Here is a 16,028-nt window from a genome sequence, read left to right as displayed (position 1 = left end):
ATACAGAATATATCCCTGTGAGCAGAATTATTTAGACAGTGATTTGATGTACTTTCTTGGTTAATAATTTTTGGATAAATTTCTGTTAAACTGGGAAAAAAATTACACACATCAGTATCTATTTTTGTAAACATCGACAAAATGAAGAAGATATTTTGATGAATTAAGCAATATGTGCACTTACCAAGAAACATCATTTACAAGAATAGTATCATTACACTTACTCTCAATTTCTTGAGAAGCAAGTAAAGGTGATTGTCCTCTGACTTCTTATGGAACAGAACAAAGTCTATCCCATGCAAAGCACATTTAAAATGATTGCATTGAAGTTTCACAAATGAACTCTTAGGAGTGAGCTTTTGAAAGCTCATTTGTAAGCACATTTGTAAACTGTTTACATGAACAAAATTCAAGTTTGCTCTAGTGTTTTTCTAGTATATATGGAGGGACTGGTAAGAACAAACACCTTTTTAGTTTAAAGTCTCTGGGCTTGATTTGGGAAGCTAGCTGAAGCAGAAACCAGTCCTGCTTCCAGTTCTGCAAAAGGACTGTATATCCGAGGAGAACTAGTCTCAGAGGCTATGCATCTGAGGAAAACTACATCACTGGAATCCTATGAGCTTGGGTGTGGATTGAACTTTTTGATGTGGGATGTTGTCTTTATAAGGAATCTGCGCAGGAAAGGTGTTGTCCTCACTGAGGTGGAGAATCATGATTTAATGACACAATCAGCTGAGGGTGCTGATATCAGTGGGTTGTATAGCAAGGCATCAGCAATCTGTGTTAGCAAAATGTTACACCTGAAAATTCCTGTGAGCCCAAACTTGCAAGTTGTTAATTTCCTCGTCTAACAATATAATAAATCAGATATACTCTTGCTTGATCAAAACTGAAATCTGATCACTGAGTTGCGTCTTTGTCCTTGCTTGGGAAGCACTGAGTTGGTACCCACAAACATCTTAATATAGGCTTTGGTTTTTATCTTCCAACAGCATGTGAGGCCATTCTTGCTGCCACCAACAATTTGTCAGCCCCATTAGTTTAACATGCACTGAGATATGTTTGCACTGGCTTTGTGGCTCAGACCTTCTCCAGAGTTTAAGTTAATGGGGCAAAATTTTAATTGGCAGGATTTGGCTTACCTCCAGTGAAGGCAATGGAGATGCACCACATAAACCAAATGACTATCTGGGCTAATATAACTAGAAGTACCTAAGGAGTGTTTTAGCTGGATTGCTTATAATTCTTTAAATATCAAATAAAATAATGACTTGTATTTCCTAACCAAGGGACCCACTGGGGCAATGTTGTGTCCAGCTTTATTATGAGTCTGGGATTATTTGCTGTTGTTATTCATAGGTAAAATCACTGTTGGAAATACAGAGAGAAGGCTCCTCAGGCTGATGCATTCCCTTGCAGTTAGCTAAACCAGGGGCCAGATCTGGACTTGCTTCCACAGGGCCTCAGCTTCTCTGTAGCCATCATTAAAGGAAGATTTCATGTCTGTGTTTTGGCCTTAAAATACTGAAAGATACAGTCACTTCCAAAACCAGTCCTAGTCTGCACTGGGGGAAGTGTCTTCAGAGAGGTAGTGCTTTTTCTCTCATTTAAAGGGATCAGCTCATGGATACAACTGTAGTGTTTTTGCTTGCTCTTACCTGATAGGTAATCATACTATTTTAACTTATTTTGTATCACTTCAATCATTCTGCTATTGTAACTCCCCACCCCTAACAAAAGAAAAAACCCAAACCAAAGCAGTGTCTTTCAGCGCTGTTACGCTGTAGACACTGTTCAAATTTACTGTCAAGACATTCATCCAGATGTGGTCCACTCTGCCTGCACTGGCAAATGAATTCTCTCGCGACTACTGCAAAAGAGCTGTGTTCATGTGCTGCTGAATGCTTCGAGAGGCAGATAAGGCAGAAGAGCTCCCTTGCTATTGCCATGTCAGAGTGTGGTGGGGAAGAGAACTCTGCACCCACCATGACTCTACTGTGAGAAAAATGTTAACAGTAAGATAGACAAAAAGTAGCTTTTTGTATTTACTTATTTCATATTAATATAAAGCCTGTGATATTTATTACATGTCTTGAGTTTTCGGAATGGAGAACATCATGAAGAAAGCAATCATTTGGAATCAAAGGATGCATTTTCAGCTCCCTATGTTGCTCTAAAACTATGAGGTTTTGGTCTAATTTGAAAATCTAAAGCAATTTCCCCACTAATTATTATGTGTTGTCATTGTCTCGGCACAATTAAGATAAAGTATTCGTCTCTTATGTTTTCTTTGCTAAGTATGTGGACAGTGCTGCTGCAGGTGACTGATAGAAAATCTGCTTTCCCTTTTGCAGATGGCTGCATTCCAGTTACAGGCAAAAACTGTTCTCTGCATGGGCTCTACAGTTAGTAGCATGGTTTAAAGGAATCTCCATAAAACGTTAGCTATAGATAGCTGGAATGGCTATACTATTCTTCACACTTTGATAAAATGTTCTGTGTGGATATGTTCCCAGAAGGTTTAGTGGGGTGTTTGGATGCCAATTCAATTTGTGCTATAATAATATGCCATGGGGAAAAGTGCTGGTGTGTTTGCTGCTGAAATGCTTACCAAAACACCATCAACAGCAGTATGTCTCACTGGAAACCTTTCTCTGGAGGACACACAGAGATGTAGATTCAGAAAACAGTGACAGAAAAGGTGGTGAGTCTGGAAGTGCTTAATGGTGTTGCACAACTTCAGGGAGATCTGTGCATAGTTTGGTAAGTTAGCAGTTGCTGTTTCATGCTATTTGGGTGTACAAGTTCTTGTTTTCAAGGGACTGTGGTAGGGCACGGAAGCTTGGAAAGGAGAGTGAGCAATGTATACCTAAACCAGAGAGCCAAGTCTTAACTTTGTACATCTTGAAATAATATCTACATTTTAAAATGAAAGTTTCTTTTGCTCCATGAGTTGTGGTGTAGCCTGGGCTAAAACAGTTCCTAGTTTTCTCAGTCAGCGCAGACCCTGGGGACTTTGTAGAGCACCAAGAGGCCAGTGGTATGAGTTCAGCTCATACATTCTTGACATGTCCCTGCTTCTGCCTGTGCCAGGCAGCACAGGAGATGTGGCCCTGACCACTCACCTCTGCTGAGCTGCAGGATTGCTCCTGGCAGCTGCGCATGGCCTAAGGCAAAGAGACAGTCTGCACTGAACTGCTGAGATGTGTTCTCCTACTGGAAGTATTTGCCTACTGCTCAGAAATAGTAGTGAGAAACTTTTAATCTCCTTATGGATTTGTGAAACAAAGCCTGTAAGAAATGGTCGTTACTTTAAAAAAGAATAAGGTTTTAATATTTTGACAGCAAGCTTGAAAATAGGAAGAATCATGTTCAATAAAATTCTGCTGAAAGGAAGCAATATGCAAAGTTACGGGAGCCATAATGAGACACTGTTTTTTTGTTGTTGTTTTTAAAACCATTGAGGTTTAGAAAACAATACAAATAAACTTCAGCCAAACTGTGGAAAAGGAATAACTGATGTGTAATCTATTAGCAATTATTGCACTTCTTTAAAAGCAGACACATCTTGACCTGTGCAGCTGACCAGTTTTCAGCTGGTCAGCTCGCAGCAGCGCAAAGATACATTTGGTTCAGAAAGGGATAGCAGCCATTATGTACCCTGTGAGGCTGGAGGTGTGTTTGGGCCACAGAGCTCCAGCAGCTCAAATCTGAACTGGGCCGTGGGAGGTGGGAGTGAGGTACTGTCATAAGGAAGATAATGTAAGCAGTGGGAACAAGTCAAAAAGCACTGACTTAAATGACCCTGAAATGGTCAAAGATTGAATACAGGCTTTGTATTCATTGACATCATTGCTGTCTTTTATCTGGGCAAGTGGCATTGGTGGAGTGCTGATTTTCAATGAGTCTGAATGTTCTCTTGCCTTGCCCTGCTCATCAGTGACCTTGGGGCAGTGAATCAGAAAACAGGCTGAAATCTCCTGAGATCTCTTTAACAGGGTTGCAGAAATATTCTTATAAGCACAGTGGTCTAGACATAGAAAAGAAGAATGGTTTGTAAAACAAGGTAACAGCTTCTAATTAGATCAAGAGATAGAACTGAAGAAATGGACTTTTGGGTACATCCTTTGGGCTTCCTCAAATGGTGGGGAGGAGCAGAAAATTTTGCTGTTCCATTTCTATTGTTGGCTAATTTGTTTGTCTGTTTTTTAACAGATGTCTGTTCAGGAAGAAACATTACTACTTAATTTTTATGCACTTGTTAGTCAAGCAAATAACTTTCTTAGATGGAAACTGTGTTAATAAATCCCTTCCATTTGCAGATTTTTTTAAGAAAAAACACCCCAACCAAACCAATAACCTTTTCATTGCATTTTGCTTCATGCAGTTTCAGATCAAGTTTGCTCTATTGGTATTTGGAGGTTTGAGGAATGTACCCTGACAAATTACTTCCCATAGTAATTTAATTTACATAGCACTTTGAATGCTCTATGATTTTGTATGCAGCAAATAATACGTCATCATTAAAATTACATTTTTATTGAGGATTTTATTTGCCAAAATCATTGGTAACTAACTAGAAAGTGAGAAGTAGGAAGTCTGTCAAAAAGCAGTGTTGCAGTTGACAGGTTAGTCTAAAAGTGGCATTTTTAATGCAACTGCATTCTGTTCTAGTACAAAGACTATTTAGACTAGCACCACAATCTTCAATTGTTTAATCCCTATATTTACAGTAGTGTAAACAATAGTTCTAAGACCTCAACAAAACTATTACAGATTTTTGCACAAATTTATTACAACAGTATTGTTTTGGAAATGTTTCTGATGTCTTTCTAGTGTTTTTACTGCACCAAAATGGGGTGAATATAAGCAATTAAAACACAAGAGTCCCCATGAATGCAGTATCAGAAAATTGGAGAAGGATTCATGTGAAATTGCTTATTGGGTGTTGATATGAAGTGAGACAGAAGTCCACAGGGGATATAGCATAGTGGTTGTGCAAAACAGTTTTAAGTCATATGCCAATGTTTCAATTTTTCTAGAGGAAGTGATTCTTAGAATGAAAATCTGGGCCAGGAAGATGCTGGCAATCTCACTGAAAATACCAACAAAGATACAAGTTGTGAGCTTTACTAATGATGTTTTATGTTCTGTGAGTATCTGTCTGTTAGGAGGTGGTGTGAGACCCTCATCTCTTTACACTTTAGCTGTTGAAAAGCCATTGGTGTGGGAGAACAATTTCTGTTCTGTGTTCTAATCAGTCTGGATTTGAATGAGTGATTTAGCAATGAAAGAGTCTGTGTTCTCTTACCAGTTTTCTGTACTGTTTAGTTATCCTAAAAAGATATTTTCCACTTGAGTGGAAGAGAAAATTGAAAGGACGCATAGCAGAATTTGTAAAGTGTAAGACTGTCGTGGGTTAAAGTTTTCTTCCTCCCCCACAGCTCCCAGAGGGATGGGGAGGAGAACTGAAAGAATGTAACTTCCACAGGTTGAGATAGGAACAGTCCAGTAACTAAGGTATAACACAAACCACTGCTGCTACCACCAATAATAACAATGATAAGGGAAATAACAAGGGAAGAGAATACAACTGCTCACCACCTGCCGACTGATACCCAGCCTGACCAAGCAGTGATTCAGCCCTTCCGGGTAACTGCCCCCAGTTTATATATTGGGCATGATGGGCTGTGGTATGGAATACCCCTTTGGTCAGTTTGGGTCAGGTGCCCTGTCTCTGCTTCCTCCTGGCTTCCCCTCCCTGGCAGAGCATGAGACTCAGAAAGTCCTTGGTCAGAGTAAACATTACTGAACAGCAACTAAAAACATCGGTGTTATCAGTGCTGTTCCCAGGCTGAAAGTCAAAAAACACAGCACTGCACCAGCTACTAAGAAGGAGAAAAATGACTGCTACTGCTGGACCCAGGACAAAGATCGAAAGCAAGATCTAACCATAATGAAATATAAGTGAAAGAATTATCCTGCTTTTCTTTCCTGGTTGGAAGAAAACTATTTTGTCTAGAAAGCCAAATAAGAAGTACCATTGTCGTAGCATCCTCACAGTCTTTTCACAGGCTTTATCCTCCAAATAGCATAACTATTCACCAGGTAATATTGTGTAGAGAAACTGGGAATTAGTTAGGTGCTTGATTCAGTCTCCATACTGAACATCAAGCTTGTATTTGCACTTGAGGAACATTGAATATTAACAGCAAATGACCTTTAAAAGCAAATGAAACTGTAAGCATTTTCTTGCAAGCGGGTAAATAGGAGCTAATGGAAATACACAGTTGTCATCCATATTATTAAATTATATACATGCGAAAATGCCCATAGTGCCTAGGAGGCTTTGAGTAAGAGATGTGTTGGTGAGAGCCCTCTGTAGGAGAGCAAAAGGTCTTGATTACTCCAGTGTCCTTGTCAGCACAGAGCCAAGGACTTGCAAGGAAAGTGTGCCTGTAGGCCTTAGCTACTTGTGCATAGGATTTTCAGATCATCCATCTTTATCTTTTGCATTAGATGTGGCCTTTTCAGAGTGCCTTGTTTTCTGTGCAGTGGATATTTATCCAGGGAAGCAGCTGAGCCCATAAGGGGACTTATCAATACAAACAATTGAACAAATGCCCAGTAATCAGACTGTTCTCACATGAAACCTCTACCCTCTTGATTTGGTGCCGATTTGGAAAACCTCTTTCTGTCAACAGAGGCAAACAGGGGAGATGGCAGATAGCCTATGTCCATTTGAAACTGTTGGCAGGGATCTGAAAGCATTTTAATGTGGATTTTTAACCTTTCCCTTTCCTGTCAAACAGTAATGTCACCCATGTGGGCTTCCAGATATGTGTTGAGTCTGGTGGGCTTGTTCACTGTGTCTGTGTGAGTGTGTGGTTAAGTAGTTGATTTAGCTTCTATGATTTCTTTACCAACAGGCAGTTGGACTGCCCTGGTTTAGAGGTTCAGGAATGAATTGTAAACTGCTGCTCCCTGTGACTTTAAAATAAAAACCCAAATGAAACAAAAGTTTTTCTAAGCCGTGGGTAACCAGGAGGAAACTTCTGGCTTGCCAGATTTTTCATGCACCTGTGAAAGTGAGAAAGCAGAGAAGGGCTTTGCTAGTTAAACATTAATACCAGTTTCCTCCCTTTAAGCATACAAAGGGACAGAGGTTTGACATACGCACTCGGTCTGTGTGTCATTTACTGCCTAACAAGTGAAGCAGGCAGTATTCAGGAAGCACAGTGGCTACAGCAGTGCACGAGAGACTGAGAGCTGAGTTCCTCCTTCTCCGTTCTGCATCTTTCCAGGAGGGAAGAGCTTCTGAGTAAGTCTGGGACTGGTAGGCTGAAGTGAATGTAATGATGAGTGAGTAGTTGTGTGCTTGTCAAAGGCATGAGAGGAGGAAACCAAAAAAATGCAGAAGTGAAGAGCATGAAGTGCCACAGCACTGAGCTCTAATATCCTTTCCCAAAGCCAGTTCTGCAATAGATAGGCTTTCTACTCACAGGCAGGAACTCACCACCAGCCTACAGCTTACTAAACACAGCAATAGAAGTAGCTTTAGTTGCCAAAGTTTGCAGCTCTGCTACAGGACAAGGGACTTTGTGGGACTAAAACTAATTTTTACAGCCCCTCTTTTCCCTTCCTCCTGTTACCTGTTTTGCTCTCAGATGGAACCTAATTTCTCTGCACGGCTAAATACATGTTTCTGATCTAGGCTGATGAGATTCCATTTTTTCCTCTTTAAACCTTAGAGGTGATTTTTAAGTTATACTGCAGTATCCATACCTGTGCATTTTGCCACTGCTTTCTTCCCCCCCCCGATATACCCCCTGCATGACAGTGTGCTTTTCTTTTTTCCTGGTATAGTTGAGTTGCCTACTTTGGACAAGTTAAATTAGGTTTTATTATATAGAAAGTGTCAGTCCATTAGAGAGAGGCTGTACTTATTTATGCCTGGGCTGAATATGACTTACAATGATGGTGCTTTTCTAAATGCTGGATAACTGCTGTGATGGAAACTCAGTGTTAAACACAGTGCTGCCAGCATAACTTCAGTGTGTTCTGTTGGTTTTTATGGCTGGTTTCAGTTGTTTGTTTGTATTATGTTTTCTAAGAAACTTAATTTCTGGGGTATAAGACAGCTTGAGGTTTGTTTTTCCATCAGATAAATAACAGAAGTCTTAAGGGTTTGTGCTTTTCAAGAAAAAAACAAATCAGTGTTGCCAGACTCTGTGAGGCTCTGAGGGATGTAACTTAGGGCCAGAATCTGGACTTCTGTTGCTTCAAATGTTCGTTTGCTTAGAGACCATGAGCTACAGCAAGGAGTTTGTTGTTAGGTTTTGTAGTCTTCAGAGAGCAAATATTTTCACAGCTGATGAGCTTATAACATGAAAAGTAAAAATGTATTGGCCAGCTTCTTATAAAACCTAATAGGCCAACAGAAGAGTGTAAAATTAAATCCATGGGTTTATGAGAAGCCAAGGTCTTGTGAGAATGAAATATTTATGAAGGATATATAAATACCCCCAGATATTATCCCAGCTCCAAAAATGAGATCCCACAGCTTTTGTAGGTGTGGTGGTGAAATGTGGTCTGGGAGGCTCATTTCAGCTGGGTGAGTAATGTACACGTTTATGTTACCCTTGATCGTGGTGAGCAAAGTGATGGGGAGTGTCTTTCCCTGACCCAGCTCTGCTCCTGTTGACAGTTACAGTCAGTAAAAAGAGAAGCCAATGTCTAGATCTTTTGGAAAGTTTCCTTTGCACCATGTTTTTGAGTATTGGTGTGTGTGGTGCTCGAGCACTGGCCTGCCGCTCTTTTGGTTATAGTCAGTGAAGCAGACTCAGGGATTTGGTCAAGTTAAATCTGGCCTTGTCTGGACTCTAGGGTAAATAACTGTGATAGCAGCAATCATTGCAAGTCACAGCTTGGTGTTTTTTAAGTTTCTTTTCTTTTCCTTTTTTACTTTGTCAGTTTATGTATGTCTGGGAACAGATTGGGGAATAAATAGATCAAAGATTTTTTCAAAGCTGTGTTCAACTAAAAAACCCCAAACAACTCTCAGCTGACAAAGGCTTTCATATGGCACTCAGCTGTGGGTATGCCCAACACATTTCCTCATTTTCCTGGCTTGTTTAGCTAAACAAAGTAGCATGAAGCATACAGTAACCAGTCAGAGTAACCTAATTTAATTTTCAGTGTTATTAGGCCGAATCTTCGCTTTTTGTAAATGTGCATTTGTGCCAGGCCAATGCCTTAGATCTTCCTATAACAACAGTTTTGCATCAGTTTGCATCTTCAGCAACTTCTCTTCGGTAACTCTTGATTCATGCTGACATAAGCCAGAAGAAAATCAAATCCTAATTCATAAATATTTAAAGAAAGGGAATGAAAAAAGGCCAACAGTAAAACTGAAAGAAAAATCCCTCTTAAACTCAAGTAAAGTATTCAGTTTCTTCTTAATCTGTAGAAACATATCATATTAGGTTTACATGGCAAGGTTTTGGTAGTGGGGGGCCATGGGGGTGGCTTCTGTGAGAAGCCATTAAAAGCTTCCCCTGTGTCTGATCAAGTTAATACCAGCCAGCTCCAAGATGGACCCACTGCAGGCCAAGGCTGACCCCATCAGCAACAGTGGTAGCACCTCTGGGATAATGTAGTTCAGAAGGGGGAAAGGCGGCTGCACAGGAGCGATTGCAGCTGGAGAGAGGAGTGAGAATGTGTGAGAGCAGCAGCCCTGCAGACACCAAGGTCAGTGCAGAAGGAGGAGAGAAGGTGCTCCAGGTGCTGGAGCAGATAATCTCCTGCAGCCCATGGTGCAGCCCATGGTGAGGCAGACTGTGCCCTGCAGCACATGGAAGCCCATGATGGAGCAGATGCCCATGTGCAGCACATGGAGGTCCAAGATGGAGCAGATATGCATCTGCAGCACATGGAGGTCCATGGTGGAGCAGATATCCATCTGCAGCCCAAGGAGGACCCTATGCCAGAGGGTCCAAAAGAAGCTGTGATCCTGTGGGAAGCCCGGGGGCTGGAGCAGGCTCTTGGCAGGCCCTTTGGAGAGAGGAGCCCAGACTGGAGCAGGTTTGCTGTCAGGACTTGTGACCCCATGGGAGAGCCACGCTGGAGCAGTCTGTTCCTGAAGGACTGCACACCATGGCAGGGACCCATGCTGGAGCAGTTCATGAGGAACTGTAGGCCATGGGAAGGGCTCACATTGGAGAAGTTCAAAGAGAACTGTCTCCTGTGGGAGGGATACTATGCTGGAGCAGTGGAAGAGTGAGGAGGAAGGAGCAGCAGAGATATTACCTAAATCCCCATTCACTCCCCTCTGTGCTGCTTGATGGGATGAGGTAGAGAAAATCAGGAGTAAAGTCCAGGAAGAAGGGAGGGATTGAGGAAAGGTGTTTCTAAGATTTTATTTTCTAAGGTTTTATTTCTCATTATCCTACTCTGATTTTATTGGTAATAAATGAAGTTAATTTTTTTCCCCAAGTGAAGTCTGTTTTGTGTGTGATAATTGGCGAGTGTTCTCTCCCTGTTTTTATCTCAACCCAGAGCCTTTCATTGTATTTCCTTCAGGGGGAGTGGTAGGGTGGCTTTGGTGGGCATGCGGCATATAGGCAGAGTCAACCCACCCCATCTATGCACACTGTAATGTGTACCAAGGGTCATGTCTGTCGTCATAATGGAATTTATTTTGCATTCCATAAGGTCAGAGCCACTAAAGAAAATTATGATGATAAGAGAGGCCAGGGTTGTAAACCTTCAGATCTTTCCTCCTTCAGAGTCAGGATGCAGCCTCCAAAGATGAGACATATTCTACGCAAAATTAACGTGTGTAGGAGAGACTCTTAATGTGTATTTCATGTTATTTTACCCATAGTTATTCTCCTCTGATCCTCTCACTGTAACATCTGTAAAACATGGAGTATTTCTGTGAACATCAGGCTGTGCATCTGCGGTTTCTTGTGTAGGTTTGGATGGGTTATATATGGTTACATGAGGGATGTCAGCCCACAACTTACAGGTCGGTATAAGTCATGGCAGGCAGTGGCACCTTCTGAAATGCTGTTTATACCCTCAACCTGTCCCGATATCAAAGCTGTCCTGCAAATCTGTACTACCTGTTTCTTCTGAACATACAAAGTATTATGTATAGTTTGAGCATGCATTTCCAACATTTGAGAAATCATCAAATGTCCATGTGTTTCCTTCCTTCTCCCTTGCTTCAGCGCCTCCATGAGTCATATTTCACTTATTGACTGGTGCTGAAAAAACATTTTCCTTGCAGTGGTTGCATGAAAGTCCTGTGTTGTGAGAGACAGCAGTAGAGCTCCCCCCTACAAAGTCTGTTACAAATCTTGAACTTGTTACTTCCCCCAAAAGGTGTAACTTGTTAGGAAAATTGTGTTGCCTGTCTTCAAAGGTTGCCATGAGGGTCAGCACAGGGGTGAGAGACAACTGTCAGGATGCAATCATGTAACGAGGTGACTGGGAAGGTGATAACCTTTATTATGTCTGACAAATAGTCCAAGTTTTAGGCACAGAGATCTTTGGAGATCTAGACAGGTGGAAATTCACTCTTCTAAGGGACAAAGGAGAGAGGGTAAAGCTTCTAAAATGAAGCTAATAACGTAGAACACACATTAATCTTATCACATGGGTAACACAGTAACAAACAAGCTGTACATACAGAAACATGTACAAAAAGTGCCCTTCAGAGGACAAACAAGCTTTCTCAGTGTCATGTAACCTGGGGTGTGCTGACTGTAAGCCATTGGTTCAGCTTTGTACTTACAGAGGAGTCTGAAGAAAGCTTAACAAAGCTGCTGCAGTTGTCTTCAGAAAAGGATGGCACTGAGCTACTGGTCAGAGGTGAGACCTTCCCCCATCCCCATACCCCGAGCACTCTTTAGACAAAGTCCACAATCAGAATTACTCCTTCTTTTGCTCTGCCTCAGTACCTATTACTTGTGAGCTTCCTTCACAATACATGAGCTTCAAGTGCATGGCAGCCGAACAGGGATGGGTCAGATAGGCTGGCTCCATTCAGACAGGGCTTTTCCAAACTGGAATTCTAGATTTGGAGCTTGCCAAACCTAGAATGGTCTCGGATGAGTCAAAAACTAAGTATCACAATTTATAATAAATGATTTTTAACTCTTTGTGTGTAGGTAAATGTAGCACCTTGCAAAGCTCTGGCAGAATTAGTTCCACAGAGTTTATTGCTTTGAGATTCCAGGGCAGGTAAACAAGCATGTTGAAAAATTCCCTGTGCTTTGAAAAAACAAAGCTGAGAGCTTCCATGTGTCCTGGGATTTTGAAGTTAGCATGTTTACACATGCTGCTAAAGAACAAGTTTCAAGGGCTGGCAGTTCTTATACAGACAATTAAGAGCTTATGTATTCTGTCTGATTAAGAAAATGCTATCTTTTGTTGGGCTGCCACTCTCTCTACAAGAAAACTCTCTAGATCTTAAGAAAGCAGGTGAGACTGAAACATGCTATACCATTTCCAGAACGTAATAAAAATAAGTGACAGTGGAAATATAACAGTGGAAATATCTATTGCATAAATTATTATTCAGAACATGTTTTGGGAAAACAGTTACTGCAAGGGAGTCTTCCATTTTTCAACTTTGAATCATATTATTTTTGGAGGAGAAAATGAGAGATGATCCTGTGAAACCAGTGCCTGTACTACAGTGGAAAAGAGCGAATGGCACTCTCTGATATTTCAGGTCTTGTTTCTGATATTTTTATCATGGGCAGCCAACTTCCGATCATTGTGATGGAAGGTACAGCGGAGGCTAATTGATCTGTGCTTTAGGTAGTCATTTCTATCTGAAGAAAAGGGGTGAAAAAGCTTAAACATGGCATTGTTTAAAAACCATCCCGCACTTGCCTAGTAACAGAGCATAAGGCTGCCATAAATCTAGGGCAGCAGGGAATCTAGCCTTCTCAGTCTAGATAATCTCACAATTTCCTGTTGTCTTCTTCACCCTTAGAAATTTCTTGGCAAAAGCATGTACCTAGTGCACACTGATTGTTCACATTTTATTTTACAGTTATTCGTCATTGTCAGGTTTTCCTGCTGTCTTTGCTTTACAGATCCAGTCTAATTCAAGTATTTAGGATCTGACTCATCAGCTTTGATTTATTTGCCCTTTTTTTTATACAGTTGTAGAGCATAGTTGCCACTTCAAGTAATTTACTTTGGCAGAATGACTCCTGAGTCTCACTGGTGTAAATCAGAAGTTTGCTTCTGAGCCATAAAGACACAGTTCATCTGCAGTCAGCTGTGTTTCTATGTGCTTTTCTCCATGAACTGACTGCAGAGACCCAGAGCTCTGGCAGGGTTTTATATGCAGGAATTCACCACAGCACTCTGAATGCATCCCACAGTTGCTGTCATTAACTGGCTCTGTTGCTTAACTGAGATGGGAGCACAGAAACTAGAGCTTTTAAAAACAACACACAGAGATTGATCTTTGCTTTGTTTCACTGTCCTAGTGGCCTATCATTTTGTAACTAGTTCTGATATCATCTATATTTTTATTTAAATAGAAAGTATTAAAATTCCTTGTGGAGAAAAAATAATCAGAAGTATAAACAGAAAAATAATTGGTGATTCTATTTCTGTTCTATCTTTAAATATTTTGTGATATTCATCCACCTTGATTTTATTGCCTCATTCTCGCTAAATTCTGGGGCTTTTCCATCACTAGCACATGTGCATGAGCCTATTTCGAACAGTCTTATAATGCAAATTCACTTTTCAGTTTAGAAAGTATTTTCCATCCTGCTTTTGTCACAATTCCAAAGTCAACAATAAAGGGAGGTGGTTATCTGGAATACAGATTATAGGGTATTTTGAGCCATATTCCTGGTGAGAGCCCAAAAATCATGAAGGGTCTGGCGGAAGAGTGTTTGTTCTGTTGCACTGACGTCACTTTCTTTTCCGAGCAAGAGGCAAGATACAACAGGTTGTATTGCTTGATTCATTACCAGGTTTAATCAGCTCAAAAACCACCTTACTACTGTGCGTCCTTGAGTGTGAAAGGTTCACCTCCTTTACTCACTGTAAGCTCTTATTTAGTTTTAAGGTAATTAAATATCATCTGTAGTTATTTACTGTGTAATGTAGAAAATGACAATACTGTATGCTATGTCAGAGTGCAGAATATATTGTAATAGAAAGGTTTACTGTCAAATAAAATGGGAGTTAAATTCAGTAGTGCAGGAGGTTCCTTTCACCTGGTCTTGAAGTTCCCATAACTCCTAGTTGCAAGAAGTGACAATAAAGATTTTAAAGTCCTTTTCTACACCTGGTTCAATTAGTCTTCTTTGATGTTGTGTACAAGGCAGCTGTGTCCAAGCCTAGATGCTCCTTTATATTTGTAAAGAAAATGTCAAATTCAAAGTATCATCGGTATATGGGATCCTTTTGGGCCATTTCAGTTAAGCAACAGAGCCATTTCAGGCCACGTATTTCGGCAATAGTCTGATCATGTTTGACCTTCTTGCTAACCACAGTTAGACCAGTGTGACTACCTGCATTTGTTCCCTAAGCTTTCTTTGCTTTACACTAATGCTTTCCAGAGTGCTTTGCAGCTATCACTGCTACTGCCTTTCATTCCCCACTGGTGAGGACGTAGCTAGGGGTAAGGAAAAGGAAATCTGCATCACAAACAAATGATGCTGAATCATTGCATCTCTGTCCATGGTTTATTTCATAACTCACCTCAAAATGCAGCCAAACCACTAACTGGTAGGGTTTGATTGCTAAAAGTGGACTTCTCATAGCTTTTTGTAGTAAAATGTAGAGGAAATTATTCCTAGCTCTTGTATAGAGAGAGGCAGATTTAATTTTTTCAGGAGTGCCCCGCAACATTGCTTTGATCAAAGTCATTAAGGGTTTTTTGTCCTTCTTCAAATTACTCTGCTTTTCTGCACCTAAAGGGCATAACTGGAAGATTGCAGTAGTGTGTTTGGGTTTTGTTTGTGCACAAGTATTGATTTGTACCAGGAGCTTTCACAAGTGGGTGTCTGACAGAGACAATAGAGTGTTTTCCTGTGCCCTTAAGGTGGTGTGAAGCTGTACTAGTTATCAGGAGATGTCAGTACTGAACCTTTTAAAAAGTGCTTGTTTTGTGCAAGTCATGGAGATGATGACACAGAAGCACTGGTTCTAATTGGAGCTCTGCATGTTTTCTCTACTATGTTAAATCAAGGGCAATTTCAATGGAAATTAATACCATAGCACGCCATCACAACTGTTCTCAGTAATAAGAGCATGGTACAGTTGGTTCCAGCTGACAGGTGAGCAGGGTGTGCTTCCCTCTCACTTTGCTTTGCCTTGGGAAGGATAGATTTCAGTATTTGCACTCATGGTGGCTAGCACAAAGTAGGAGCTGCTCCTTACTCACAGGACCTTTCTGCACTGCTGAAACACTGAATTACACTCTGACTGTACAAGGCTCTGCTTTCAGGTGAGCATCGTCTTGCTTCTCAGTTCAAAAATTTGCATCCTCATTTTTGCTTCTACATCCTGAATCATGATAGAAGTCAGGTCTGAACCCGTAATGCAATCCATTTTTATTCTGAATATAAAAATGCAAGTACAGCTTTTTAATGTGGTGAGAAATCTCCCAGTTGCATGGGAGAAAGTACCCTTTTGAAAGTAGAAGAGTCTAATAAGTTATATCTTGTTCTCTGAGTTTCTTATTTCATTTGCCTTTCAGTGATTTGGAGGCTTTATACTTCTTGAAGATGTGAACATAGATAAACTCATCTGGGCACACAATAAAATCCCTGGGATTTAGGTGGTTTTCAACATTCAGTTATAATTTCAGTTTCTCACCTTGAAGTCTGAACACATTCATTATGTTTCCCTAGTAGCCATAAGGACTGATAAGATGCCAGAAAGGTGTGGGCTTTTTTCTGATGGAGTGTTAGCTATGGATATCTGAACTAGTGCTTCAAAATTATCACCTTTGTGCAGTCTTTTGCTTGAGATGGGATTTT

At 40.7% G+C, this 16,028-nt stretch overlaps 2 protein-coding genes across 3 annotated transcripts in view; both read left to right on the top strand.

Moving 5' to 3' along the window:
• RPL27A (ribosomal protein L27a) overlaps window positions 1–16,028 on the top strand; it is a 224,431-nt gene that overhangs the window by 124,322 nt on the left and 84,081 nt on the right. The gene's annotated exons all lie outside the window — the stretch shown is intronic.
• Window positions 1–16,028, top strand: part of DENND2B (DENN domain containing 2B) — a 135,312-nt gene that overhangs the window by 40,338 nt on the left and 78,946 nt on the right. Inside the window, exon 1 of one of the 2 annotated variants that reach the window (XM_061342428.1) lies at window positions 7,215–7,321. The exons of the other annotated variant lie outside the window; for it this stretch is intronic. The gene's annotated coding sequence lies outside the window, so the exon portion shown is untranslated. Of the gene's footprint in view, window positions 1–7,214; window positions 7,322–16,028 lie in introns of those variants that run through there. 2 annotated transcript variants of the gene reach the window in all.

The sequence above is a fragment of the Neopsephotus bourkii genome, unplaced genomic scaffold (genome assembly GCF_033783945.1).
Source record: "Neopsephotus bourkii isolate Nb327-2 ecotype Australia unplaced genomic scaffold, CSIRO-AGI_Nbou_v1 NB_1792, whole genome shotgun sequence".
Lineage (NCBI taxonomy): Eukaryota > Metazoa > Chordata > Aves > Psittaciformes > Psittacidae > Neopsephotus > Neopsephotus bourkii.
Note: the sequence above shows the minus strand (reverse complement) of the source record. Positions and strands in the feature narration are given on the sequence as shown.